This window comes from Thalia democratica, chromosome 8 (assembly GCF_965202585.1).
Source record: "Thalia democratica chromosome 8, ktThaDemo2.hap1.1, whole genome shotgun sequence".
In the NCBI taxonomy this organism is placed as follows: Eukaryota; Metazoa; Chordata; class Thaliacea; order Salpida; family Salpidae; genus Thalia; species Thalia democratica.
The window spans coordinates 13,333,869-13,351,698 of NC_139172.1; the positions used below are offsets into that span (position 1 = coordinate 13,333,869).

Genomic DNA, 17,830 nt, shown 5'->3' on the forward strand with positions numbered 1-17,830 from the left:
CTTAGTTTATATTTTTTTTACTTATTTTTTTTAAGAATAGATTTTAAAACAATTTAAAGTAATGATATTATTTAACTTTTACGAAATCAAAAATTCTACGTTTAATAGTATATATAAATAATAATAGTGTTCAAGTATATTAAAACTATCTATGATTAAATAACATTTTTTTTACTAAACTAGGTAGTTATTTTAATTCTAATATTTTATAATATAGAGTAAAATTTGATATTCAATAGAAAATACTTCATTTTCTTTCAGTTTTCTAGCGTATCTATTTTTAAATTTTTATTATCTAAAAAAAAGTTAATAACTAAAAATAACATACAAATTAAACTTATTACTAATTTTTAAAACTAAACTTGAAGAATAAATTTTCAATTAAAACTATGTAGTTTTAGTTTAAAAGAGATTAAAAACAGTTTAATTAGACAAAATAAGCAAAAACTTAGGTAGCCTTAAGTTGACATTTGCATTTTCTTGTAATAAATTTTACAAGCAGTATATAAACAGAGCTATATTTTTAATTAAACTCTAAAAATTTAAAACATGTACCAAACTAATTTAAATTAAATTAACAAAACATTAAAAACTGAGTAAGTAACAACTGTATAATACAAACTAAATTGTTCGAAGAGAACAAATACCCATTAGTAAATATCACAAGTTTGATTGTAAACATAAGTTATGTTGTAAACATAAATCATAAAGTATATCATTTTTAACAGCTTATTTTATATATACTAAATCTTTTTTTTGTTGATAAATAGGGAATTTTTACCTAAAAATTGTAGAGTGTGCCTTGAAATAATGCCTTGAAACTAGCCATAACGATACTTTTTTTAGTTTAGGACGTAGGTATATGTTAAAGAAGTTTAGTTAAATTTACTTTTATTAAATCTTAAGTATTTTAGAATAACTAACTGGTGTAGATCAATGGTACACAGTTTTATGAAAACTTAATTGGTCAGTTGATCTAATATTGTTAAAACACTCTGTAACTAAAAAACAATTTTACTGAAAAATCTATAATGATAAATTAGGCAAACTAAGTTAAACTGAAATACTTTTTTGTTGTTATTTACAAAAAATAAATAAACGATGGTTTAAAAATCTACCAGTTTATTGCAACATTTTGTTCAAATTAATTTCGGACAACCGTCCTTTATCAGTGAACTATAAAACTAGTAGATCTATTTTTAAACCATCGTTTATTTATTTTTTGTAACTACTGATGAAGGAAAAAAATCACTAGTAAAAACAATTGACTTGCGTCCTGGACCGATTTGCGAACTATTTATAAATCTTGTTGTTATTTAGATATTATTTGTTAAGTGTAGATGAAGAAATTTACTAATTTGAAGATACTTAAAAGTTAGCAGTAATAAGTCTTTAAAAGTATTTTTTACTTTTTTTTTCATAATAATATAGCCAAATACGTAGAATTAAAAGCAAGATATGCAATAAAAAAATACCTTTTGAAAAAGTTAAATTAAGTGAGTCTTTTTATAGCAGGGGTCCGTAGCTTTTTATAAGTCACAGGCAAATTTTCTTTAAAAAAGTTGGCCGCGAGTCGCACTTTTAAAAAATCTTACGGGTCCAAGTTAATTGAAATAATTGTGGTAATTAACAAAAAGTTACTATTTTAAACTAAAAATGAGATAAAAGATTTAAAAAAAAAACACTAGTTACTTGTGAATATTAAATTTTGAGCCTAATTTAAAATTTTACAACCAAACTTTTAATTTTTACAAAAGCATTTTTTTAGCTGAAAAGTAGATTGCAGGTCATAACTTTTTGCTTTTCGGGCTACAATTTTCTAACCCTGTTTAAAGAAAATAAAATACTCTTTTTATAGTATATTATATGTATAAAACTATATTTAAGTTCTATGGAAAATACTAGCCTAATTTTCATAATCTTATATTCAAAAGCTACTGTTTGTTTTTAGAAAATGTTTGTGAGTTTGCAAAATTTCTTTTTGCATATCAAGTTTAGTTTAGTTTGTGAGTTTAGTTGAATTACTACTTAAAGTAATTCGAAAACTGATAGATTACTAAGATTTGTTAATGTTATTTTTGTTTAAATTGTTAAACTTAAACAGTTGTAATATTTACGTAGCTTTAAAAATGTTTAATTATAGTAAAATAAATATACATATATTAATTTTAGACGTAATCTGAGCATCAATTGACGCTGTTATGGCTACGTCAAAAATCAAAAATTTGATATGGTTGCTTCTCATATCAACTGCAGCAATTAATGCAACCCGAGAGTCCACAATGAAAGTTAGGGACGCTCGAAAACTGAGATCGGCCTGTCTTGAACAGTGTCCTATTTCTTGCCCCGAAGACACAATTGATCTTATGGAAGCCAGTTGTCGCTCTTCATGTCGAAAAAGTTAGTATATTTATTATATTTCAAACTTATAGGCTTGTTTTCAAACTCGTTAGCTTATAACATACTAGTTTATGTTTAAAAAAAAGTGTTATAACTTTATTTTTTACTGGGAAATTATTAAAAAGAGATTATAATTTAAGAGGGAGGAATAGATTTTTACGACCAAGACTGTGAAGAATGTGTTCTAAAAACCGTTGGTGGAGCATGTTACGATTGTTTTGGACAATGTTTTCTTGAAAAGAACTACCCAGACCCAGAAGTGTTAGTAAAAACTTAACAATGTGTCAAGTTTTAAAGAGATTTTGAATGTATTATATTTCATACTTTTTCTTTATTCATAAAAAACTTGAGTTTTTGGTTTACGTTCAAAGTTTACAAATTTAATTTTTAGACACACTATTTTATTCTTATTTTTAACATGTAATTATAGAACTTTTAACATAAAATAGCTACTACATTTTTTATTTATATTTAATTAAATCCAAAAAGTTTCTAAAGCAACTAAATAAGACAAAACCTAATTAAATATACAATATATTTTAGCTACGAGCCTTCAGTGGTACCAGTAGATGATGCTCGCAAGCTTAGATCAGAGTGTCTTGAGTTTTGTCCAGTTAGCTGTCCTGCTGATACAATAAAAATAATGGAAGGAAATTGTAAAAGATCGTGTCGAAAAGGTTTTGTTTTGTTACAAGCCAAAATCATGACCTAAAGTTTAAAAAGATATAAATTCGTATAAGAGTTATGGAGTTAAACTTAAACTACTTTAACTATTTTGAAAAATAAACTAGATAAAAAACATACAATTATATTTCCAAATAAACGTTTTAAGTATTTAAAAGTGTTGTTTTTAGCTTTTCTCACTATTATAAAACATGAAAATTGAATTACAAACATATATCTAGGTTCTGGCACTGCTTTTTACGATGAAGAATGTGAAAAATGTGTCATTGAAGTTCTTGGCATATCTTGTTGGGACTGCTTCGGTAAATGCTTTAGGGATCGAGGATATATTGATCATAAACTGTAAGTTTAGAAAAAGCTTGGAAATATTTTAATAAAAAAATAGTAATAATGTTTAACAAATTTGTCAAAAAAAAAAACTTAAACTTTACATTACATTGGTTTACAAAAACATATGAAAATAAGTTTATATGAAAGTAATATATTTTATGAATAAATTTTAGACTTCCAAATAATGCAGTAGTACAAGTTAAAATGGCAAGGCAAATAAGATCAGTTTGTCTAGAAAAATGTCCTAGGGCCTGTCCATGGAACACCATACCTCTTATGAAGGCAAACTGTATTCCTTCATGTAGACAAGGTTGATTAGCTTAAAATTAATATAAGTTTAAGTACAAATATGTTATAGCATGTATACTCGAATATATTAAATAACGTATAAATGAATTTATTCTTTTAAGAATTTATTTTACAAACTAAGTTTCGGTCAAAGACCTCGTCAGTGCACTTAACAGAGCACTGATGAGGTCTTTGACAGAAACTTAATTTGTAAAACTAATTCTTGAAAGAATAAATTCATTATTTCTCTTCCTGTTTGTTTTCTAAAAACCAAAACATATAATAACGTAAATATACATATATATATATATATATACTTTTTACAACAGTTAACCAACGTACTATATTAAAAAAATGACAGATAATATAAAGCAGGTATTTTCTAATCTTTTTGTAGAAAAAAATTAACTAAAAAACACAAATAAGTTTTTTGTTTATAGAAAGCGGAACAGCATTTTACAGTCCAGACTGCGAGGCTTGCGTTATCAAAACGTTAGGAGGAGATTGTTATGATTGTTTTGGACAGTGCTTTTTAGATATGTATTATCCTGATCCAAAAGTGTTAGTTATGATTTACTTATACTTTTTAATTCTAAGGTTTTTTATTGTTTCTTTATAAATTTTTTGCCGTAATCATCGAGCTTATAAATATTTTTAAGAATTAATTTTAACAAGTTTTTACTTATTAAGCTTAAAAATCTAGAAATCAACATAGTTAGTTTTATTTTTTTCACCACCGTAGTTCATGACGTCATTAACTAGACTTTCTGGTACATTTTTTTAATTTAAATTATTTTTTAGATATGGTGAGCCAAATTTTCAAAACTTAATTAGATATTATTATTTCTACTATAATATTTTTTTCTTTAATAAAACTTTTGAAAACTTTCTACAACCAAAATCTTATTATGTGGACCTTTTGGTACATTTATGACTTTTTTTTTTAATTCAACCTATTTTTTATGAATAGCGCTTTGAAACTTTTATAAGAATACGAAATAACAAAAATTGAGTTGTATAAAGTTTGAACTGTCAAGGAAACAAGTACCACATAACTATTGCAGTAAAGAAATACGTACAATTCAACAATCGTCATTATATATCTTTTATCATTATGCATGTTTTGAACAAATTGAAAATTATTCGTATAATAGTACTTTTATTAATCTAAATCAATACAAAATAACAGCTATGAACCATCAGTAAAGTCAGTCCCAGAAGCTAAGAAACTTAGACAAGAATGTAAAGAGTTTTGTCCAAAAGATTGTCCGACAAATATGTTTACTTTAATGGAACAAAACTGCAAACGATCTTGCAGACTAGGTTACTTGAATTGTGAAACTCTTAGTACTGTAGCAGCTAAAAAATATATTAAAGCTTGTCTAAAATTCTATAAAAATAATTTAAAATAGGATCGGGAACGGCATTTTACAATGAAAAATGTGAAGAATGTGTTATAACAGTTCTTGGACAACCTTGTTACGACTGTTTCGGCCAATGCTTTAGAAATAAAGGATACTTAGACCATAAATTGTAAGTAACTTAGTTCCAATAAAGGGTAATTACCTTTTTTGTCCTTTTTCTAATAAAAATTTCTAGTAACTTTTTTTAAGTTGTAGGTTTTTATATACTCATTAGTTTTGTAAACTAAAAAACTTCAATTACAATAAGATAAATGCTTATATAAAGATGCCAAAAATAACAACAAATTAATTCACTTTTTATGATAACTCTGTTATGAAGTTTATATTGTATGGACAATAACTAAATTACAATAAAATAAATATAGGTGAAGTTTCGAGGCAAAGTCAAAATTTTCTAATTACATACATTAGCTTTTAATGAACTTTTTATATTAAGATTTTCAATTTTAGAGCACACATCGAAGGTAAATCTGTAGTTCCAGTAAAACAAGCAAGGCAAATGAGAACCGATTGCCTTATTAAATGTCCGAAGTCATGCCCAGAAAATACAGTTGAATTAATGGAAGCTAATTGCAAACCATCATGCAGAAAAGGTACATACACATTTAGTAATTATTACTTATTTGCAAAAAATAACATATTTTACATTAGAGCACGGAACTGATTTTTATGATCCTGACTGTGAAGCTTGCGTTATCAGAGTTCTTGGAGGGGATTGTTATGATTGCTTTGGTCAATGTTTTGTAGACATGTACTACCCAGACCCTCACCTGTAAGTTTAAATGATTAAAACAAAAAAACAACAAAAACAAACATACTTTTACAGCTACGAAGCTTCAGTTGTACCTGTACCTGAAGCTCGTAAACTAAGATCTGAGTGTCTAGAGTTTTGTCCTACTGATTGCCCGAGCAACACCATCGAGTTAATGGAAGGAAACTGCAAGAGAGATTGCAGAAAAGGATCAGGAACTGCTTTTTATGATGAAGAGTGTGAAGCTTGTGTTCTGAGAATTCTTGGAAGATCATGCTGGGACTGTTTTGGTCAATGTTTCAGAAACAAAGGATATATTGATCACAAACTGTAAGATGATTTATACTTCACTACAAATAAGTAATATATAAGTAATACTTTTATTTCTATTAAGATTGATGTCTTTTCATTAATTTCATTAATTTATATTTAAAAGCTCTAATGTTTAACACATTTACCTTAAACGCTTATATTTAATGAACACAAATAGTGCAAATTTGGGAGGTCCTTCCATCGTTCCAGTTGAACATGCTCGCCCAATGAGATCTGAATGTTTAAGAAGATGTCCAGATGACTGCCCTACTAATACAATTGAACTTATGGAAGCCAACTGTAAACCTTCGTGTAGAAAAGGTTAATATTTCACTTTATAAACTTCAATTATGTTTTTAATTAATAAAAAGATAAAAAAATTTGGTCAAATACTTGAGTAAAAAAGAAATTAATAAGTTTTAAACTAAACACAGCAAATTTTATAAAAAAAGATTAAAATTATGATTAAAAGCTTTTTAATTACTTTCATACTGAAATTTTAGAAAATGGCACTGATTTTTATGATCCTGACTGTGAAGCTTGCGTTATCCGTGTTCTTGGAGGACCTTGTTATGATTGCTTTGGTCAATGTTTCATAGACATGTATTATCCTGACCCTCATCTGTAAGTATTTAAAAACAAACTTAATTTTTATAGTTTTAAATCGTATTTTTACAGTCATGAACAATCTGTTGTACCGGTACCTGAAGCTCGTAAACTAAGATCTGAGTGTCTAGAATTTTGTCCTACTGATTGTCCGAGCAACACCATCGAGTTGATGGAAGGAAACTGCAAGAGAGATTGCAGAAAAGGATCAGGAACTGCTTTCTATGATGAAGAATGTGAAGCTTGTGTTTTAAGAGTACTAGGAAGATCATGCTGGGACTGTTTTGGTCAATGTTTTAGAAACAAAGGATATATTGATCACAAACTGTAAGTTTACGAAATTTTCTAAAGCTGCTAATTTTAACAGAATAGCATTTCAATATATGATTTTAAATTATTTTTTGTATACTTAACGATTTTTTGAGTAATTATAAATAAATAAATATATATGTATAAACTAGTTACTATAAGAGTTTATTTAAACTAGAAAAAACTTTTAGTGCAAACTTGGGAGGTCCTTCTGTCGTTCCAGTTGAACATGCTCGTCCAATGAGGTCTGAATGTATTAGAAGATGTCCAGATAGCTGCCCAAAAAATACAATTGAGCTTATGGAAGCGAACTGCAAACCTTCATGCAGAAAAGGTAAATAAAATAAGAAGACATAAAAAGTGCAAAACTACATGTATAATAAGTACAAAGTTTTAATTAGGTGTATAAAATCGTCATCTTAAAATAACAATTTTAATGCTTTAACGTTCACTAGAAAATTTTTTTAGAGTCCATGTATAATAAATGCATTTACTCAAAAATCATTTTTGTGTTTAAAGTTTTATAAATCATACGGTTTGTTTTTAACAAAACACTTGAACATATTGGAATTAAGATATATAAGTTCGCAGGTAAAAAGATATAAACGTAAATTAATTAAACAGAACATGGTACTGACTTTTACGATCCTGACTGTGAAGCTTGCGTTATCCGAGTGCTAGGAGGACCTTGTTATGATTGCTTTGGTCAATGTTTCATAGAAATGTACTATCCTGACCCCCATCTGTTAGTATACTGTTATTTGCTCTTTTATTTATTAAAATACTTATTTAACTTATTTTAGTCATGAACCTTCTGTTGTACCTGTACCTGAAGCTCGTAAACTAAGATCTGAGTGTCTAGAGTTTTGCCCTACTGACTGCCCGAGCAACACCATCGAGTTGATGGAAGGAAATTGCAAGAGAGATTGCAGAAAAGGTTCAGGAACTGCTTTCTATGATGAAGAGTGTGAAGCTTGTGTTCTTAGAGTACTTGGAAGATCATGCTGGGACTGTTTTGGTCAATGTTTCAGAAATAAAGGATATATCGATCACAAACTGTAAGTAAAATAAAGATTCTGTTTAGAAAGTTTTTGGTAAACTTTCCTGTTGAAATAGATCAAGACTAATTCCTTAATTTACAACTAAATACATTTTAAACATTGAAAAATATCTATAAGATTTAACAAAATAATATTGGTCTAATTATATTCTTTTATAAACTTATAGTGAAAACTTGGGAGGTCCTTCAGTTGTTCCAGTCGAACATGCTCGTCCAATGAGATCTGAATGTTTAAGAAGATGTCCAGATGACTGCCCAACAAACACAATTGAGCTGATGGAAGCCAACTGCAAGCCTTCATGCAGAAAAGGTACCAAAACTTGATTTATAAATAAAAAAGTTACAAAAAACTAAAACCATTTGAGATCAATTTTTGCATTGAGCTTTATGTAACTTACAGCTGTTAGAACATTTAAAATGTTTTAGTGTAAATATTTAAAAGAATTTTGATATAAATGTTTTCTAAAGTACCTTATATCTAAAACCAATATACATTATTATATAGAACATGGAACTGACTTTTATGACCCTGACTGTGAAGCTTGCGTTATTCGAGTTCTTGGAGGACCATGCTATGATTGCTTTGGTCAATGTTTCATAGACATGTACTATCCTGACCCCCATCTGTTAGTATACTAATATTGTTCTTTTATTTATTTAAATACTTATTTATCTTTATTTTAGTCATGAACCATCTGTTGTACCTGTACCTGAAGCTCGTAAACTAAGATCTGAGTGTCTAGAGTTTTGTCCTACTGATTGCCCAAGCAACACCATTGAGTTGATGGAAGGAAACTGTAAGAGAGATTGCAGAAAAGGATCAGGAACTGCTTTCTACGATGAAGAATGTGAAGCTTGTGTTCTAAGAGTACTCGGAAGATCATGCTGGGACTGTTTCGGTCAATGTTTTAGAAACAAAGGATATATCGATCACAAACTGTAAGCTATTATGTGTATCTTAAGCTTGTAACTAGGTAACTTTCTTTAATATAAGCGTTTTACTATTTTTAGTTAAAAAAAAAGTTAAAAAAACATTTAAATTTTTATAATAAAAGGACTTAATTGATTATTTAGTGAAAACTTGGGAGGTCCTTCTGTTGTTCCAGTTGAACATGCTCGCCCTATGAGATCTGAATGTCTAAGAAGATGTCCAAATGACTGCCCGACTAACACAATTGAACTTATGGAAGCCAACTGCAAACCTTCGTGTAGAAAAGGTAAAAAAAATGCTTTGGTTGTAAAAAACACAAAGTAAAATTACAAGATCCTTACTAATATCAACAAACGAACATATTAAGTCATAACTAATCCTGAAAACTTTTATTTATTTTTAAAATTGATATTTACAAAAAAGTAAAAACATTTAAATTACTATCATTATTTCTATAGAACATGGGACTGACTTTTACGATCCCGACTGTGAAGCTTGCGTTATTCGAGTTCTTGGAGGACCATGTTATGATTGCTTTGGTCAATGTTTCATAGACATGTACTATCCTGACCCCCATCTGTTAGTTTTTAATAACAAACTTTTTTTTAACAATACTGAATTCTTATTTTTCAGTCATGAACCATCAGTTGTACCTGTTGAAGAAGCTCGTAAACTAAGATCTGAATGCTTAGAGTTTTGTCCTACTGATTGTCCGAGCAACACCATCAATTTAATGGAAGGAAACTGCAAGAGAGATTGTAGAAAAGGATCAGGAACTGCTTTCTATGATGAAGAATGTGAAGCTTGCGTTCTAAGAGTACTCGGAAGATCGTGCTGGGACTGTTTTGGCCAATGTTTCAGAAACAAAGGATATATCGATCACAAACTGTGAATATTTTGAAGATGTTTATTATAAATTTTTTAAGTTGTTTTAAAAAGTTCTTATAATAAAGAGTAATTTTTAGATAGTTTGAAATTACACTAATCAATGAATATTTCACAAAGATAGTAAATCTCAGCTTAAAACTGATCTTTCTATATAATTATTTAAGAGCAAGTTTGGGAGGTCCTTCAGTAGTACCTGTTGAACATGCTCGTCCAATGAGATCTGAATGTCTAAGAAGATGTCCAAGTGACTGCCCAACAAACACAATTGAACTTATGGAAGCCAATTGCAAGCCATCATGCAGAAAAGGTGTTTATTGTTTATATTTTGTGAATGATTACATATAAACACTAGAAAAGTTTACTTGTGTTATTTATCTTACTACATTTTGTCAGCTTATAACCTTTAAATTTTTATAAAAAACCGTTTAAACGAGTGATCATTTGTTCAATTACAGTAACTATTAAAGTAATCACTGCACTAGTAAACAAAAACATAGTATTGTGGAACACTTTCAGAAGTAGTTGTAGCGTTTGAGTTTCAAATACTTAATTTGATAGTATAAATATTTCTTAATTGTTTCATAATTCTTTTTAAACTTTAAGTTTTATAAAGATGTGCAATACTTTTTATGTTTGAAGTAAATGAGTTATTTTTTAAGGTGATTAGTAAAGAAGTTTCTAAAATTTTAGAACAAATTTTTACAGCATTTCTTTCATTTTTAATTAGACTATTCTTTTAGCCATAATCAAAGTAAATAATAACTATATGTAAACAATGTAAAGCATTTTTGAATGAAATATATTATTTATTCGAAGTAAAAATATGCAACTTTGTATTAATATATATATTATTTCATAACATTTTTTTTCTATTTAGCATTTTATGACCAACTTGAAATTATTTAATCGCAAATAGTTTTATTGACATTAACTTTTTTTTATAGAAAAGGTCATAGTTATTTAAATAAGATTACAACAAACGGTTTTGCTTACTGAAAATAAAAACTTAAAGTTTAGGAGAAGACTTTAAAAATGTTTGAGTGTATTTTTATATATAGATCAATACAAGTATTAGTGATATGTTAAATTTTTGTCATAACAACACTAATAATACACGAGTTGATTAATCATTTTTTCTATCAATTGATCATTGTATACTTAAAAAACATCATTTAGAGCATGGAACTGACTTCTACGATCCTGATTGCGAATCTTGTGTTATTCAAGTTTTGGGAAAACCGTGTTATGATTGTTTCGGACAGTGTTTTGTAGATATGTACTACTACGATCCTCGATTGTAAGTATCATTCACTTTAAAACTAAGTAGAATTTATTCATACTTTATATAAGCTGTAAAAATTAGTAATTATACAATAATAAAATATTTTAGACAAGACGTTAAAAGGTATCCAAGTGGTGTGCGACTCGATAACCGAAAGGTTTTTTCGTGCACTAGGTCAAAAGACCAAACATTTTGAGCGCTTTCATTTGTCGTTCAATAAGCAATATATATGTAGAGCTAACATTAACGAGGAAGGGAAGTAAATTTAGATAATAAAGTATTGAAAGTTTTACTTCACTTAAAAGTTTTAAAAATCTGTGACAAAAATGATTTTATCTTCATATATACTTATTGAAGAAGTGACGCTACTTTTACCACGTATATACATAAACTAATGTACCTGACAAGTGTATATTGATTTATGTAGTTTTCCTAAGAACATAGGTCTTTAAAAACTGTTATTAATAAGTTTTTTTTTATGAGTCAACTTATTATTTATTTACAGGATCCATATTTTTTTACCTATTGAAAAACTTGTCAAAAAATATTTAAATTTTTTTTTAACTAAAACAGAATTTAAACAGTTTGAAACTTAATTTAAGATAAATAATAACTAAAGCTGAAATTTTTGAAGATATTTAATCTACAATGCAAAAAAAACCTTGTGTTGATATTGATGTCTTTAACCTGCCACATTTAGAAGATATTTAAAATGCAAAATTTTCTTAAATATTTATAAAATATTAATTTTTCAGTATTTTTCAGTTAATAAAAATTAAAATTGTAGAAATATTTGTGTTCATATAATATTTTAATACCTCTAGTTAAATTTTTAAATTATATCTACAACCATCATAGCTTTTTAATTATTCTAAGAATCTATAAGTATTTGTCAAAAAACAAGCTCTAAAATTTAGAATTGAGCAATCAGTTGTACCAGTTGAAGATGCGCGTAAACTAAGATCCGAGTGTCTAGAGTTTTGTCCTACTGACTGTCCGAGAAACACAATCGAGTTGATGGAAGGAAACTGCAAACAAGATTGTAGAAAAGCATCAGGAACTTCTTTTTACAATAAGGATTGTGAAGCTTGTGTTCTGAAAGTTCTCGGAAGATCTTGTTGGGATTGTTTTGGCCAATGTTTTAGAAACAAAGGGTATTACGACCATAAACTGTGAGTTTTAACAAATGCTTGTTTTCAACGCTTTTTGCTTCTAAAACGGTTTTCAATCGAATCTAAAGTCTTTTTATTAATTAAATTTAGAAAATTCTAATGCATAAATACATATTATCGTAGAATGAAAGAATTTTAATTTACATCTAAAGATATATTAATTAAAAAATAGCAAAAAGTTAGGTGTTCCTTGTGTCTTTATCTATCAAAATCTTGAAAATATTTTTCGATATACATAGTATTAATGTTTTTTGAAAATTATATAAAAGCTTAGCCATATTTCCATTGTAGTGAAAACTTGGGAGGTCCTTCAGTTGTTCCTGTCGAACATGCTCGCCCAATGAGATCTGAATGTCTTAGAAGATGTCCAGGTGACTGTCCAACAAACACAATTGAACTTATGGAAGCCAACTGCAAGCCATCATGCAGAAAAGGTAATAAATACATTCAAGTAAAATTTTCTTACAATGATTGACACATATAATGCCAACAAATATCATTTACTAAAATGTCTATAAAAAAGACTTCAAAAAAATTTCTAAAAGTTAAAATTGACTTGAGAGTTTAAGTAAAACGTATTTTTAGCAGTTATAAAAACTTATTGAAAAGTAAAAAAAATTATTTAATAGAACACGGTACTGACTTTTATGATCCTGACTGTGAAGCTTGCGTTATTCGAGTTCTTGGAGGACCATGTTATGATTGCTTTGGTCAATGTTTCATAGACATGTACTATCCTGACCCCCATCTGTTAGTTTTTTATAACAAACTTTTTTTTAACAATACTGAATTCTTATTTTTCAGTCATGAACCATCAGTTGTACCTGTTGAAGAAGCTCGTAAACTAAGATCTGAATGCTTAGAGTTTTGTCCTACTGATTGTCCGAGCAACACCATCAATTTAATGGAAGGAAACTGCAAGAGAGATTGCAGAAAAGGATCAGGAACTGCTTTCTATGATGAAGAATGTGAAGCTTGTGTTTTAAGAGTACTCGGAAGATCATGCTGGGACTGTTTTGGTCAATGTTTTAGAAACAAAGGATATATCGATCACAAGCTGTAAGACTATTGTTTAGTTTTTATATGTAATAAGTTGTTCAAAAATATTTTAGTTTAAAAGTCAAAAATTTCTTCATTTCAAAAATTAAAAAAATTAATGAAATATTTAAACTGCTTTTTGATATTCTGACAAGGTTAGTATTCAACTAACCGAAACAGCTAACATTGAAAAATGACAAGTTTACTTTAGTTTAATTTTTTCGAAGTATATAAAAGTTAAATTAGCATTATAATTGCTGAATAAACTTTAGCGAAAGCTTGGGAGGTCCTTCTGTCGTTCCAGTTGAACATGCTCGCCCAATGAGATCTGAATGTCTAAGAAGGTGTCCAAGTGACTGTCCTACAAACACAATTGAACTAATGGAAGCCAACTGCAAACCATCATGTAGAAAAGGTAATCAAGAGATATGCAATAGTTATCAAGAACAAAACTAAAAACTATAAGAATTATGCTAGTATAAATAAGTTAACAAATTTTACTTGAAGTTATCTTTAAGAGTATTCAGTCGATTTAGAATTTAAGTTTCTAAAAAGATCTTTGCTTAAATAAACAACATCAACAATTCTACAGAACATGGCACTGACTTTTACGATCCTGACTGTGAAGCTTGCGTTATCCGAGTTCTTGGAGGACCATGTTATGATTGCTTTGGTCAATGTTTCATAGACATGTACTATCCTGACCCCCATCTGTTAGTTTTGAATAAAAACTTAATTTTTAACTTTTCTCACATGTTTTTTTACAGTCATGAACCATCTGTTGTACCAGTTAATGAAGCTCGTATATTAAGATCTGAGTGTCTAGAGTTTTGCCCTACTGACTGTCCAAGCAACACCATTGAGTTGATGGAAGGAAACTGCAAGAGAGATTGCAGAAAAGGATCAGGAACTGCTTTCTATGATGAAGAATGTGAAGCTTGTGTTCTAAGAGTACTCGGAAGATCGTGCTGGGACTGTTTCGGTCAATGTTTCAGAGACAAAGGATATATCGATCACAAGCTGTAAGACTATTGTTTAGTTTTTACATTGTTAAATATTGTTCACAATTTATTTTGATTAACAAGTCGAAAAATTCTTTATTATTCTAAAAATTGAAAAAATTAAGAAATTATTTAAACTGCTTTTTGATATTTTGACAAGGTCAGTTTTCAACTAACCGAAGCAGCTAACATTGAAAAATATATGTTTACTTTTATTTAATTTCTTCAAAGTATAAAACATTTAAATTATTATAATTGCTGAATAAACTTTAGTGAAAGCTTGGGAGGTCCTTCTGTCGTTCCAGTTGAACACGCTCGCCCAATGAGATCTGAATGTCTAAGAAGATGTCCAAGTGACTGTCCAACAAACACAATTGAACTAATGGAAGCCAACTGCAAACCATCATGCAGAAAAGGTAACCAAGAGATATGCAATAGTTATCAAGAACAAAACTAAAAATTATAAGAATTATACTAGTATAAATAAGTTAACAAATTTTACTTGAAGTTATCTTTAACAGTATTCAGTCGATTTAGAATTTAAGTTTCTAAAGAGATCTTTTCTTAAATAAACAACATCAACAATTCTACAGAACATGGCACTGACTTTTACGATCCTGACTGTGAAGCTTGCGTTATCCGAGTTCTTGGAGGACCATGTTATGATTGCTTTGGTCAATGTTTCATAGACATGTACTATCCTGACCCACATCTGTTAGTTTTGAATAAAAACTTAATTTTTAACTTTTCTCACATGTTTTTTTACAGTCATGAACCATCTGTTGTACCAGTTAATGAAGCTCGTAAGCTCAGATCTGAGTGTCTAGAGTTTTGTCCTACTGATTGTCCGAGCAACACCATCGAGTTGATGGAAGGTAACTGCAAGAGAGATTGCAGAAAAGGTTCAGGAACTGCTTTCTATGATGAAGAGTGTGAAGCTTGTGTTCTAAGAGTACTCGGAAGATCGTGCTGGGACTGTTTCGGTCAATGTTTCAGAAACAAAGGATATATCGATCACAAACTGTAAGTAAAGCTGTTAATTAAAATCGATCTTAACGATTTCCTTTTAAGTAATTTTAATTTTTACCAATAATTATTTTGGCCATCATCAACAAAGTTGAGATATTGACGCAATCAACAATAAATAATAAACTTCACAACAAGACCAACTACAACAGTATCCAAGACAACTTACGCCCGGTTTCGTCATTATTAGGACTTTTCAGGCAGGCATAGTCGCGACAAACCTCTGTTAAGATCTTACTGAGCGGATTCAAGTGCAAAGTACTGATACGACCGTTTGTGGGTAAAATTGAGAAAAATTGCTTCAGTTAAATCATTCACAGACGACATATTGGACATTGTTACCTTATTGTGAGATTATAGTATGGGCTCGTTTGGTCAGTTTTAGTCAAAATTAATTTGGCTATCATAAACAAAGTTGAGATGTTCGCGCCATCAACAATAAATAATGAATTTCACAACACGACCACAACAATAGTATCCGTTTCGTCCCTATTAGGACTTTTCAGCCAGGCATAATCGCGATAAACCGCTGTTAAAATTTTATTAATACTTATACTATAAACTTGTTAGTAATATTAATAAAATAAATTCTTTGTTCTCTTAAGTAAATTTCTAAACTTTACAAACATTCAAGCTTTTGTCTCAAAAACATATACTACATTTCAGCTTAGTTTATACTTTAAATTACAATTAACTTTAAGTGAAAACTTGGGAGGTCCTTCTGTTGTTCCAGTCGAACATGCTCGCCCGATGAGGTCTGAATGTCTAAGAAGGTGTCCAAGTGACTGCCCAACAAACACAATTGAACTTATGGAAGCCAACTGCAAGCCATCATGCAGAAAAGGTAGTACAACTTCATGTGAAGTATAAATAAGTAATGAGGTTAACATTAGGTCAACGTTAAGAAATTTTCATTGTTTTATATTGGTAAGAAATAAATGACTAAATTATTAAACTTATATTTAATCTTAAATTTGTTTATAATGTTTAAATATATAAAAACTGTGACTTTCTATAGAACATGGCACTGACTTTTACGATCCTGACTGTGAAGCTTGTGTTATCCGAGTTCTTGGAGGACCATGTTATGATTGCTTTGGTCAATGTTTCATAGACATGTACTATCCTGACCCCCATCTGTTAGTTTTAAAAAACAAACTTGTGTTTCAACTTTTTATATTCGTATTTTTACAGTCATGAACCATCTGTTGTACCTGTACCTGAAGCTCGTAAACTAAGATCTGAATGTCTAGAGTTTTGCCCTACTGACTGTCCGAGCAACACCATCGAGTTAATGGAAGGAAACTGCAAGAGAGATTGCAGAAAAGGATCAGGAACTGCTTTCTATGATGAAGAGTGTGAGGCTTGTGTTCTAAGAGTACTTGGAAGATCATGCTGGGACTGTTTCGGTCAATGTTTTAGAAACAAAGGATATATCGATCACAAACTGTGAGTATTGTAATTTTTACTTGCTTAAGGATAATTTTAAAAGTTCTGTATAAACAATATTATTATTATTAAGATTTGGTTAGTTTTTATTAGTCTTGCAGTTATTGAAAAAAAAATTACTTAGTATTAATGACACTATATCTCCGTTAAATTGTGCTTTAAAACTATAACTAATCTTTAGTGAAAACTTGGGAGGTCCTTCTGTCGTTCCAGTCGAACATGCTCGTCCAATGAGATCTGAATGTCTTAGAAGATGTCCAGGTGACTGCCCATCAAACACAATTGAACTTATGGAAGCCAACTGCAAACCATCATGCAGAAAAGGTAATAACTGATCAAACACTTAACAATATAAAAATACACACATAAATCAATAGTTGTATAGGTAAGGCCTAATGCACTTTCGCTCGTTTGACTTTAAGAGTTTTGATTAAACAAAAGTTAAACATTTACACAAAGGCTAAGGTATATTGTTCCTCGTTATGAAATACCCTGTTATACGGTAGCAAAACAAGGACGCTATTTAGCTAGCAAAAGAAGAAATTCAACACCTTCCCCCTAAGATGCCTTTGCAGCATCTCTAGAATCGCATGGCAAAAAAAGATCATAAATGAGAAAGTGTTGAGACGTACTAGTCTTAATACCATGTAGTTTACCTTCATTCAGCGCAAGCTTCGTTGGATCTGTCACGTTCTAAGGATGGGTAAATAGCAAAACCTAAAGACTAAGTTGTATGGTGGATTTTTCGTTGGCAAACGCGACCGAGGTCACAAAAACTATGTTCTAAGGACGTATTCAAACAATCTATAATAAGCTTAAGTGTAAGAACTAATAAGTGGAAATTACTAGCATATTGGCGCGCTAAATGGCGATCTACTG

General features: G+C 29.4%; 1 long non-coding RNA gene across 1 annotated transcript; it reads right to left on the reverse strand.

Moving 5' to 3' along the window:
* Positions 1–6,420: 6,420 nt before the first annotated feature.
* LOC145842696 (uncharacterized) lies at positions 6,421–8,901 on the reverse strand. The gene is made up of 9 exons (XR_014370204.1): positions 8,869–8,901; positions 8,684–8,788; positions 8,326–8,483; positions 7,928–8,160; positions 7,743–7,847; positions 7,290–7,423; positions 6,894–7,074; positions 6,674–6,811; positions 6,421–6,495 (listed from the first exon to the last, which is right to left on the reverse strand). It is a non-coding gene; the product is annotated as an uncharacterized LOC145842696 (long non-coding RNA).
* Positions 8,902–17,830: the final 8,929 nt, after the last annotated feature.